We start from the raw sequence: 11,613 nt of genomic DNA, 5'->3' as shown, positions 1-11,613 counted from the left end.
TAAAGCGGCACCGCCCCGCCGCGGCCCGCACCCCTCCCGCCGCCAGGGCTCGCCCGAAAGCCCCAGAAATAGGCCCACTGTTGACTTCAGGTGGCCTCAGGCATTCCCCTCTCCCCCAATACTGCAGTTTTTCCTTTAGGAATGTGTTGGTTACGGATGAATCTGATAACATTATGTATTTGATTATCTTCCTTGGCCTAAGAGTTCTCATCCCCACCCAACCCCCATCCCCCCGATTTAAAAAACAAATGCACTCATTTTTGGCAATTCTTAAAAGCACTGTTGTCTCCAGGCACTGTGCCCACTGTACAGATCAGGTAAGTTGGTCCTGCCTAAAACTATTAGAAATTTGGAAGAATTTCTTAGTATGTATTGGGGTCTACTCTATGCCAGACACTGTTCTAGGGACCAGAGATATAGCAATGAACAAAACAGATGAAAGTTCTCGCCCCTGTGGCCCAACACTGTAGAGAGGGAGCAACACATCAAACAAGACTCACAACATGAATTACTGACGTGCCTGAAGATATTAACTCCCCAAAGGAAGAGCTGGAGAGGGTGGGGCTGGGGAGGGGGTGGTGTAGTTTTAAGCAGGGTTGTTTGTGAGTCCTTATGGAGAAGGTGACATGTGAAGAAAGACTAGGAGGAGGCCAGGGGTCCAGCCATGCTGATATGTGGGGGAAGATCATTCCAGGCAGAAGAAAGAGCAGGTGCAAAGGGCCTGGGGTAGAGGTGGGGGGGGTGCTGAATCAAATAATGATAGAGCAGATAGATAGCCTGTAGTGAAATTACAACCACAGAAAATGTGACAAGAGGAAGCATGTGGCCCTGTGAAAGTTTATAATGGGGAGAATTTGACCTGATTGAGAGGGTCGGGTGCTCCTTGAGGAAAGGGACACATAGGGACACATGGGAGCACACTAATGCTGAGTAAGAAGGGCAGTGTGTTCCAAGCAGTCCACATAGGCTGAGCTCTTGTGACAGGAGAGGACATGGTGGGCGTAGGACTGAGGAACCAGTGGGGCTAGGATGTAGAGGTCAGGGTGAATGGGGGCTGGGGAGGCTGGAGAGGTAGACGCCCAGCCTGCAGGCCTTGTGGGCTGCTGTCATATTTTAAGAACAAGGAGAAGCTTGGAAGTGTCTGATGCAGGGAAGCGGATGGCATAAACAGGATTCATGTTTTGCAAATTGTGCAAAGATCATAGAGCTCAGAGTGACAAATGGGTTGCAGGGGACCGGGAGACCAGGTGGGTACACCAGGCAGGAGCTTAGAGAATGGTCTGGGCGGGAGAGGATGGGGGTGATGGCAGAGGGATGGAGACGTGGACTGGTTAGGCATCTAGGAGGTAAAAGCAACAGGACGTGATAGATTGAGGGTAGGCGGCGTGGGAAGGAGGGAGGGAGGTGCCAAGTTTTCAGCTCAAGCCCAGATGAAGGAAGGTTATTGGGAAAAGAACAGGTTGGCTGGTGGGGTGAGAGTTGCAGGTTGGCTTTGGGACAGAATGCGTGTGAGGCATCCAGGCCACCAGAGATCAGGGTCTGGAGCTCAGAGATGGTCCTTAGAGAATCAGCTGCTCACAGGGGCGAAATGCAGGCCTGGCCGTGGACGGTGGGCAGGGAGAGATGGAGGGGAGAGGCCCCTGCTGAAGCCTGCTGGGGTCTAGCAGTCTCTGGCCAGTGGAGAACAAGCCATCCGATCATTGGTTCTATCTTATTTTTCCCTCTAAACGGGAGCAATGGTTTGGAAAAATACCGGCGTGTTTTTCTATTTTGCATTTACACCCAAATGACCTGCTGTTCAGACAGGAGAGAGCTCACAGCTGTAGCTGAAATCCCTGGGCATCTTCACCCAATCGAAGCTTCTCTGGGATTCCAGTGAAATCCAAAGGGGTGTTCCTGCTGGGCGGGGGGGGCCTCTGCTCCTTCCATCTTGGCTCTGCGGGAGATGGGCTTGCAAGAGGCCCCCATTCCTCTCAGGCACAAGCCAATGTCTGCGACTCAGGGATGGACACACCCAGCAGCCAGGGAGGCCAGGATGTGTGGCCCCTGCCGGGAGGAGGAGGAAGTGGGTGTGCGAGTAGCTGGGTGGCAGCTGCTTCTCCAGCGTGTATCAGCTTGGGGGGCGGGGGAAACGGAGGGGGGGAGCCGCTCAGCAAACAAAAGCTAATGTCTCCTTTCTGGTGTTCAAAATAGTATTTTGCAGCAAGAGAAAAGGCTTGAAATCTAGGCATTGTGGAGAAGGAAACAATTTTTTAAAAACTCCTTTGACCATTTTTAACCTTCCAAAGTTAGAACCTTCCAAGATTAGAATCCTCCTTTCTTAAACCTCCAGGGGCTGACGGGAGGGTGGTGTGGGTGAGACCTCCCCATCTGGTCAGGAGGTCGAGGCAGGAGGCTCAAGCGGAGGGAGAGAGACGGACCTCACCCGTCCTGGTCCCCGGGGAAGAGCCAGGAGGCCTTGTGTCCAGGGGACCCCTGAGGGTCAAGGCTGGGTCCCACCCTGTCCTGGGAGGATTTTGCTCTGGGCTCAGCTGCCCCACACCAGGGTGGTGGCCGCAGCCTGGATGGGGCGCGGAGAGGCATGGGGGCTCCAGTCGCCCTACTCAGAGCTGAAAGCCCCCATGGAGGGGGCCGACCCTTCATCTCGGTGTGGAAGGACAGCGCCCGGCCCCCAGCAGGCGGGTGGAGACTGGCAGAGAGACCCAGGCAGGGCGCCCGCCCACTTCAGAGCACAGCCTGGGACATGGGGGATCCCGGGTGGGCGTGCACTCGGACGACCCGCCCGAGACTGGGAGCCCCGCCCACAGTCTCAGGGGGTCACGTGAGCCCCGCCCATTCCGGAGCAGCATCCCAGACACGGTTAGGACGAACCCCAAAGGCTGTTAGTGTGCTAAAGAGACCAAGTCGGACCCAAAGGGACTTCAGATGAGCCCATTGGACTCGATGTTACCCCAGGTCTGACCGAGTTGGCGTCTCGCTGACCCTCCCCCACCACGGCGCACGGTCGGTGATGGCTTTTGAAAAAGCTCCGTTCGGGAACAGATGAATAAGCGAACCCCAGTTCCTCGGCACCCCCGGGGGCGGCGAGCGGAGCAAACCTGCCGTCCAGCCAGCAGAGGAGGCTCACGAGCCGACCTCAGGCGGCGGCGAGGGCCCGCGCGCACCTGCCCTCCCGGGTGTCCGCCAGGCGGAGGAAGAGCCCCACCTCCGCGGGCCCGAGCGCGGCCGGGAGCGAGCGCAGCGCGGGCGCCCGGAGCCCGGCGCGCCAGTCCTTCCCCCACCGGAGGGAAGAGAAGGCTCTTCTGAAGCCTGTTCTGACTTTGCAGGGATTTGTGGCCCCAACGCTGAGCTGCTCTTTTTACTTTGTGAACGCACTTTTCCTGCAAAGCACACAGCCCCGCGGAATTTATGAATAATAGCATTTTTAATAACAGATCTTGTGCCAGGCCCTGCTTTTATGTACTTGAAACCTCATTTACTGATCCTCACTTTGTGAAATGGGTATTATCGCCGCCGTGTGATCCGGAAGCCCGGGGCTCCCTGAGAGGCACGGCCTCAGGGCAGTCAGGGTGGGAGCAGGGACGCAACCTCAGACTTGGGGACCCAGGTGCACACGTCCTGCGGCGGGGGCGGGAGGCCTACAGATGCGATGCCTGTAGTCTTGCTGGGGCGCGTTCCTGCCGGCTTTGCCCTGGACGTTTTGTTGAGCACCTGCTTTCCACTGGCACAGGGCTGGGAGGCATGGTGCCCAGTGCACCAGCCGGAGACCTCACAGCCTTGCCTCAGTCCTCCTTCTCGGTCCCCCAGGGCTGCGGCTTCCATCCTCTGTGACCGCCCCTGCCCATCCACGGATGGCTTGTCAGGAGAGCTGCTTTCTGGGTCCTGGTTCTAAAGATGGAGGCCCTTGCAGCATCCCCAGTGTTTGCGCTTCCGCGCGTTTGTGCGCGCTTGCGCACGTGCGTGAGAACGCTTGGGGGAGAAAGCATGTGCTTACATGTGTGTTGTAGCGAAAAGTGTCCTCTCTTAATTTACATGGACTTAATGAGTTATTGATGTCCTCTGGTCAATACTGCTTTTCAGTCTTTAGGGTAGCATCCACGGATCTGACGCTCCCTACACTCACGCACCCACAAGTGCCTACTTGCCTGCACACAACCACACGCACACCTACACAGCTGGCATGCACACTCGTGTATGCCCATTGATAAGCACACAGATGCATGTACACGTGCACCCACGTGCGTGTGCACACACAATTCCCTTTGCCATGGCTCTTCCTGCTGGGGGAGCAACAGCCACCCTGAGACTCCGCATTTGAACCCAGAAGGTGTGTTTCCGTAAAGAAAAAGTAGCAAAATGATGGTCCTCTAATTCCATGCATAGCAAACAGCAGGAATATGGGACAACCCAATTCCTTTTTGTCCCGCTGGGAAACACATGCTAAAGGGCCACCCACAGACTTGCAGATGCATTTATTTGATGGACACACAGTGGGACCCTTTGCAGCTGTGTCGTTGAACCTGTGTCCGCACAGGTATGTTATGGGTTAAACAGATTCTAATGGGCTGGCTGGGGAAATCGATCATACCGTTTCTGCAGGGAAATGAGCTCTGATTTCTAAACGCGTGCCCTCCTTATAGAACCTGGGGAACCGAACCCTGTATCCGGGACCGTCCAAATTGTGGGACAAAGGGCTATTAGAGCTACAGGGTTGTAGTTAGAGTCAGCTGAGCCACAGCAAGAAGCCGGGGTCTGGACACGGGGCAGTGCCAAAGCCAAAAGGTGTTGGACTCAGGCTCCAGAACCAAGACCAAGGCAGTGACACCCACGGTGGCTGCGGACTCCTTGTCTGTGAGCCTCATCTGGGCACAGGCTTTCCAGAGAAAGTGCAGGATGCCCGGTTAAATTTGAATTTCAGGTAAACAGTGAGTAATTTTTACATATAATATGTTACAGGCACTGTTTGGCATCCGAACTCTGACGTGCTCCATCCACAGCCTGCTGGGACAGCTCCTGGAACCCGGCAGGAGAAACCGACTCTGGGAGCCGGACGCCCGAGCCGATGGCACTGCTGGATGGTCAGGACCCCGAGGCTCCGGCTGCTTTCTGGTGCCCGTGAGCCTCCCTCTGCCAAACACAACTTCGACTTGCTGGTCCCCTGAGAGAACAGTGAGCCCAGCCTTCCTAGAGATGTCCCAGCCAGCCTCTGGGTGGGTCTTGAGAGAAGAAAACTTCTGGATAGGACGCCTCTGGGATCTTGAATGTTGCAATGGCTTTTGTGCTTTTTTACCTCTTTATCGAGTTGTTCAATGTATTAAACTTCTGAGTCTACTGAATGGAGATTCCTAACATTTAACCACTATATATACAACTAATACATTTAAAACAGGAACATTTCAAATTATTTTAATCTTTTAAGAATGCCCATGAGTTAATTAGTTTTATTTTATTTTTTTGAAGATTTTATTTATTTATTTGACAGAGAGAGACACAGCGAGAGAGGGAACATAAGCCGGGGGAGTGGGAGAGGGAGAGGGAGAAGCAGGCTTCCCACTGAGGAGGGAGCCTGATACGGGGCTCGATCCCACTACCATGGGATTATGACCTGAGCTGAAAGCAGACGCTTAATGACTGAGCCCCATTAATAAACTTTTATAAAGTAAACTTTATCATGAAATCCAACAGAAGAAAGCTAGTGAGACAAAAGGAACAGCTCAGTAACTTATCACGCCATGTGTAACCACAGGTAGGTCTAGAGTGGACTGTTTGCCAGCTCCCTAGAAATCCTCCCCGTGCCATCACTGTGACTACCCCCTTCTCCTCTCAGCTCCTGCCAAGAGGTTATCACCATTTTGACTTTTATGTGCATTGCTTCCTGGCTTATTTCTGTAGCTGTAACATCTCCCCATGAGTCAGTTTTGGTTCCCCCCAAAGCCGGTCTTTTATTGGGAAGGTGGTCCCCAGAAGCAGGATGGCGACGGGGAGGAGAGTAAAGCCAATAACGAAGACGTAAATGACCAGGGAGATCGCCCATGCTGGGGTCTCGGAGAAGCCCTATGATTGTCCTACTGGAGGATGGCAGCTAGGACATTTATTTACCAACTCCTTGCCCCGCCCTCCCCGGCTGTGGGATGCTCTGGTTGGAGACACTCACTGCCCTGCACTGCGGCTGGGCAGTTTTGGAAGAAGAGCAAATCCTCAGGGTGCTGGAGAAATCCCAGCAGCTTGGGCTGGGAACCGTTGTGCTCCCAGTGGACCCAGGTGAGCCAAGGAGATGCACGGCGGGGCTGTGCAGGGCGTCCGGCCGCTGCCAGATTGCGGAGCTGGCCCCAGGCCTAAAGCCATGTGCTGCTTCTTCATCTGAAAGTCTAACTACCAAGGCAAAAAAACTAACTGAACCAAACAGTGCATTTCCTGGCCCTCTGCCCCGAGCTCCCGGCCCTGGCGGATGGGAAGAAGCTTGCTGGGCGGCGCACCCCGAGGAGCTCCGGGCTGCAGGGGGCATCCCTAGAAGCTACGGTTCTGTGTCGCCTTTCTGTTTTGTTTTGTGTTTTGGAATCCAAAGTACATGCTCGTTTGTGTCTGTCCTTTTCTGTTCTTTTTAGTTTTGAGAGTTGGCTGTGTTGTTGCATGTGGTCCGAGCTCCCGTATGTATCCTCGGAACGTACCCGCGGGCATTTATCCATCCTTCTGTTGACATGGTGGGGGGTTCGCTTTTAGGTTATTGTGATCTGGCTGCTATGGACATCGTAACACACGTCCGTGGTGCACCGATGTACACGTTCCTGTTGAGTATATATCCAGGAGTGGCATTTGGGGGGAAATATCCTTTTGCCTTCTGTAGATGATTTTAAACAGTTTTCCAAAAGGTTGTACAGACTTGCCCCCCTAATGGCAGTGTGGATTGCTACACACTTTGGTAAAGTTGTCTTTTACTTCTTGCCATCTGGTGGAAGTCCGCTGGGGTATGGTGGTATCTGTAACTACATTCCCAAAGGCTAATGAGCTCGAACATCTCTTCGTATGTCCATTGTTCATCTCAGGATCTCCTCCGTAAGGTGCCCCATCATGCCATTTCCCTGTACTCCTCTCAGGTCATCTGTCTTTCTTCTTGCAATCCCCTTAGATTGTCCGGGTTTGGGCCGTTCCTCTTTGCCATGTAAGCAAGCATTCGAACTTACACGTCTCCCTGTAAGCACGACTCTGGAGGCAGCCCACACATTTTGACATACCATTTTTTTCATTACGAGTTAGACCTTTTGGCGAGACATCCAAGGGACACAGTATGGCTTGGAGTTAGACACGTGGGCTGGTGGCTTCTCCATGCTTGGAGATGGATCTTGAGCGAGGGAACAGATACACTCCCGGTTCCGGTCTGGGGCTACGAATGGGGCTGGAGCAGTGGAGGCTGATGGGGTCCCTTGATGCCCAAGGGCCATCTGACTACCATGTGTCCACCAGGGGGTCTCCCGTTGTTCCCGCCTACCCCCTAGCCCATACCCCACTGCCTGCGTCATTGCTCCACTCACACGCACATCTAAACAGGTTCTGCAAACTCGCCAAGTCCGACCCCCAAACCCTTGACTTCCTCCCCCAGATTAGCTCCTTGCTTGATTAACCACTGTGGAAAACTGAGACGGCATTTAGGAACCCACTGAGATCTGGGCTGTAAGTATTACCTGCTTCTGCAGGAGCGTCGTCTGGCAGAAGGTGGTGTCATCCACAGCGCCGACAGGCTGCCGCTTCTCAACACCTCCTCCCGTTCCCCACATCGCGAAGCCTGGAATTCCTGCCTAGTTTTCAGGGCCCTCCATCAGCTGCTTCCCTTCTCCCTCTCCTTGGCTTGCACGCCCCTCACCCCAGCCCACACCTGTGGGCGAATATCTTCTGTTCTTTCCTGGCTCTGGATCTGTTCCCGGTGATGTGTTCAAATCCTCCCAGTCCTTGACGTTGGTCCTTTCTGCCTCACTCTCTTCCGTCTCCTCGGATGGGCATGTCCACCGCACCTGACCTAGTGCCTAAAAACACACTGGCTTCTGCAGCTCAGCGTTGTTTCAGGTCTGTTTGTCTTTTGTCCCCAAGCAAATCTGTTGGCCCTATGATGCTTAGCACACTCTCATTCTCGGTCAATCCTCCCGGCTTGTTCAATGACAGGGACTGATTTATGACATCAAAGAATGAGTTATTCTAGCTTCCCAAAACCTCCTCTCCTCCGCAGGGCGGCGGGGAGGGAGGGCTTGCCCATGCACTTGATTTCTGTACGCACACCGAGGCTGGCCAAGGCCAGGAGACCTTCTCATCTTTTGGCCTCCATGTCTTCTTGGCCACAGGGTGGGCTGCACTAAGCCCCAGGGAGCAGAGCCAGGCTTCTGTCTTCTGTGATTTTGGAAAGTGGTTCTCGTGCTTTGATGTGACTCGAGTCCACCTGGGGAGCCCTTAGAAGTGCCTGTTGGGAATTCCTCCAGAGGTTCTGACTCGGTAGGCCTGGGATGGAAGTTGAACAAACATCCTGCTGCTTCTGGGCTGATCACACCATGACCACACCTGAAACATAAGCTCTGGTGAGTTTGGGATTGGCTTGATGACCGAATGCTCCTTGGCTCTTGGAACATCTTTTCACACACAGTCTCCCCTGTCCTGGATTTTGATGAACTTGCTGTGCTGCGTTTCCTTATCGGTGTCCCTCAAAGAACATCCAAAGTGTGCCCTTGTTTGGGACAACCACCTCTGGGCTCCTCCCTACCGAGGCATGATCAAGCGTATGAACCCGGTCTGCCTGGGCTCCTGGATACAGTTTGCACTTCCTTTCAGCGACTGATCCGGCTACTGGGTTCCAGCCAGGTTGGGGTCTTGGCTGTCCAGATGGGATGACTTCAACAGCTCTGGGGCTGAGAAGGAGTTAAAAGACGGCTCTGACTCCAGCAGCTGGCCTTGGGAACGGGGCTTCTCCCTGAGAGAAAGCCTTGTGGTGTAGATCACGGTTGGGACTGGCACTGTTGGAGTGCTTAAATTACGTTAGTCTTAATTCTACATTTAGAAGCTTAAGGGAAGAAAGACCTACATGTTTATATATCAGCATATGCAAAGGAAACTTCTGGAATGGTACCCTCTGAACTACCCTAGTGTCTATCCTTGGTGGTGGTATCTGGGCGAGACAGGTGACCTTGACCTTCTAAATTCAGCCACCTTGGGACTCCTCATGGGGGCAGTTGTTGTTTTACAATGAACACCAGCTACTTTACAACAAAAGGAAGTTAAAGAGCAGAAAACCCAGCACAATTCTCTTTCAGTAAATATTCAACAGAAGTCCTCGGTGTTTTGTGGAACGAAAGTGGTGAAGCGGGTGTCCACCGCTCTCCCCTCGAGCTACACCCCGCACCAACAACTGGGATGTTTTTGGAAGGAGCTGAGACTTAGAACCAAATGGGAGGAAAGATCTTGGAAATAACAATGAGCGTGAAAGTGTCCCGTCAAATGGCTCCGTCGTCCAGGAAGGGGCTCCTGCAGTAACTTGTAGGGCGGTGGAATTGAAAGATTTCTGGGTGACCCATTTTTGCACACCTTTAAGGGCATTGTTTCCTGACTTCTAATTTTCCCAGCAACCTCACCTACGTGCTTTTGAACTTGGATGGAACAGAAGGTCGAGCTCCCGCTGGCTTGTTCCCTGAGCATCCTCTCTACGTTTGAACACTGAGGGCTTAGTCTTCATTGAATCTTGACGGGCAAGGTCACGGGCAACCCCCCCACCACCAGATCTCCACTCTGCCCTCCCACCACGATGTTCCTTCTGTCCACGAGGCATTTGGTATTAATTAACCGGCTTTGTCTTCCGCTCAGCGAACCCGCCTCCCCAGGCTTCACTTGGGCCGACGGCTCACTTGCCAACAGACAGACACCTCATTATTTACCGAGCTTGAATCGGGACTATTTTTCTGTTTCTTGGAAACCTCCCTCAAGAGCTCCATAATCTTTTCTCTGATGAAAACAGTTGCTCCTGCTGAGCGAAATCCCGCCGACGGCCCCAACACAGCCTACGTTGTTCTCTTTCTTAAAGAGATTTTTTTTACTCCATTTAACTTGTTTTTCAACTCAGTTCAATGGATCAGACTTACCCATTCAGGAGGGACCTGCTCAACAGAAGTTGTCTCTTTCAAATAAAATTAGATTCTTTACTCAAGGGCCTACATTCTGAAGCAGCCAACTTACTAACCTTGAGGTGGCCGCTGGCCCGCTATAGGGTGTTGACGAGTCCTGTTTGGGCTGAGCGGGTTCCCCACCCTGGTCCAGGCTGTCGATGTTGCAAGTAGCCCCAAGGATGGTGCCCCCTGTGGCTTCCTCGGAGAAACATCGCTGGAGTCTGTGGCACCATTTCGAAGACAGAAGATGCCAGGGACCAGGGAGGCCTCTGAAGGAGGTGAGGACTTTGGTTAAACCCGCCGAGGAACTGAGGGGACCGATCTCCTACGGCAGGGGCACAGAGGGCAGCCTTTGTCACGAAGACCACTGGATGGGTCATTTCAGGGTAATTCTGTGGCATGAGTCGTCTCCAAACACTCTGCTCATTTCTTGGGAAGATTCTTTCACTCCTGGAAGATGAATAGTCAAGGTGTTTGGTGAAACACGGAGAACATGAAGTTGCCTGGCATATTTTTCAAGAGGTGAAATGCGTCATAGTTCACGTTTTTAATTGCCTCCAGGTCCATTTTTGACCATATTCCAATCACGATCGAGGGCTTTGGGGCTTACAGACAACTTCACTCCTGTATGACCAAGTCCCAAATGGGAAGATCGTACATGATGTAGCAAAATCTTGACACTTCAAAACAAGGACACTGGGACCTGGAGAGATGAAGTCACTTGCCCATTAAACAGTGGAGCCAGCAAGAGATCACCGAGTTGTCTTCGCCCCCTGGAGACCCTTATTTGTCCCAGGACACCAGCGATTCTCAGCTTCTCAACGCCAACAGACCCAATGCCACTTTATTCTGATGATATTCACAGATAATGTAACTAATTCTAAGTAGTTGGCATAGTCTCCTAATTATAATATAGAGGAGGAATCAAACCAGGCCACTTCCTCAACCACCGAGTCCTTGGTTACAAAATCACCTTGACATTTCCCTAGCCCCATTCCTTGTGCATATCTGGGTGTGCCTGGCACAGGGTCCCTCTCCTGGAAAGCCTCCCATGAGCTCAGGTAGTTACACTTGCTTTGCTCCATGTCTGCTGAAAAATGTTCTTCCACCCAACCAAGGGCATTTACAGGAGCAGCAACATCTGCCTCCTTCACACACCAGCAGAGATGTCCCAGGAAGCGGCGCCCCCCACTGGGCTCATGGCAGGGCCCCTGGGCTGCTGCCCTAGTCTCTCCGAAAACCGGACGGGTCTCTCTGTGCATAGCGACTAGAGCCAGATCGACCATGGCAATGAGCTGACTTCGGCATTCAGAGCACGGGAAGAACATCTTTCCAGGGTTGGGATGACCATGTCACACTTCCAAACTTTATTTTCTTCCGTGTAAGTGCCCGCAGCTCACTGTTCTTTCTATGTCGTAAAAAATACTTGGCTTTAAAAAAAAAAAAAAAGTCTTCGGAGGGTTTATGCCCATGTCTC

The sequence above is a fragment of the Lontra canadensis genome, unplaced genomic scaffold (genome assembly GCF_010015895.1).
Source record: "Lontra canadensis isolate GAN:19392208 unplaced genomic scaffold, GSC_riverotter_1.0 scaffold25, whole genome shotgun sequence".
Lineage (NCBI taxonomy): Eukaryota > Metazoa > Chordata > Mammalia > Carnivora > Mustelidae > Lontra > Lontra canadensis.
This window is presented reverse-complemented; position numbering follows the sequence as displayed.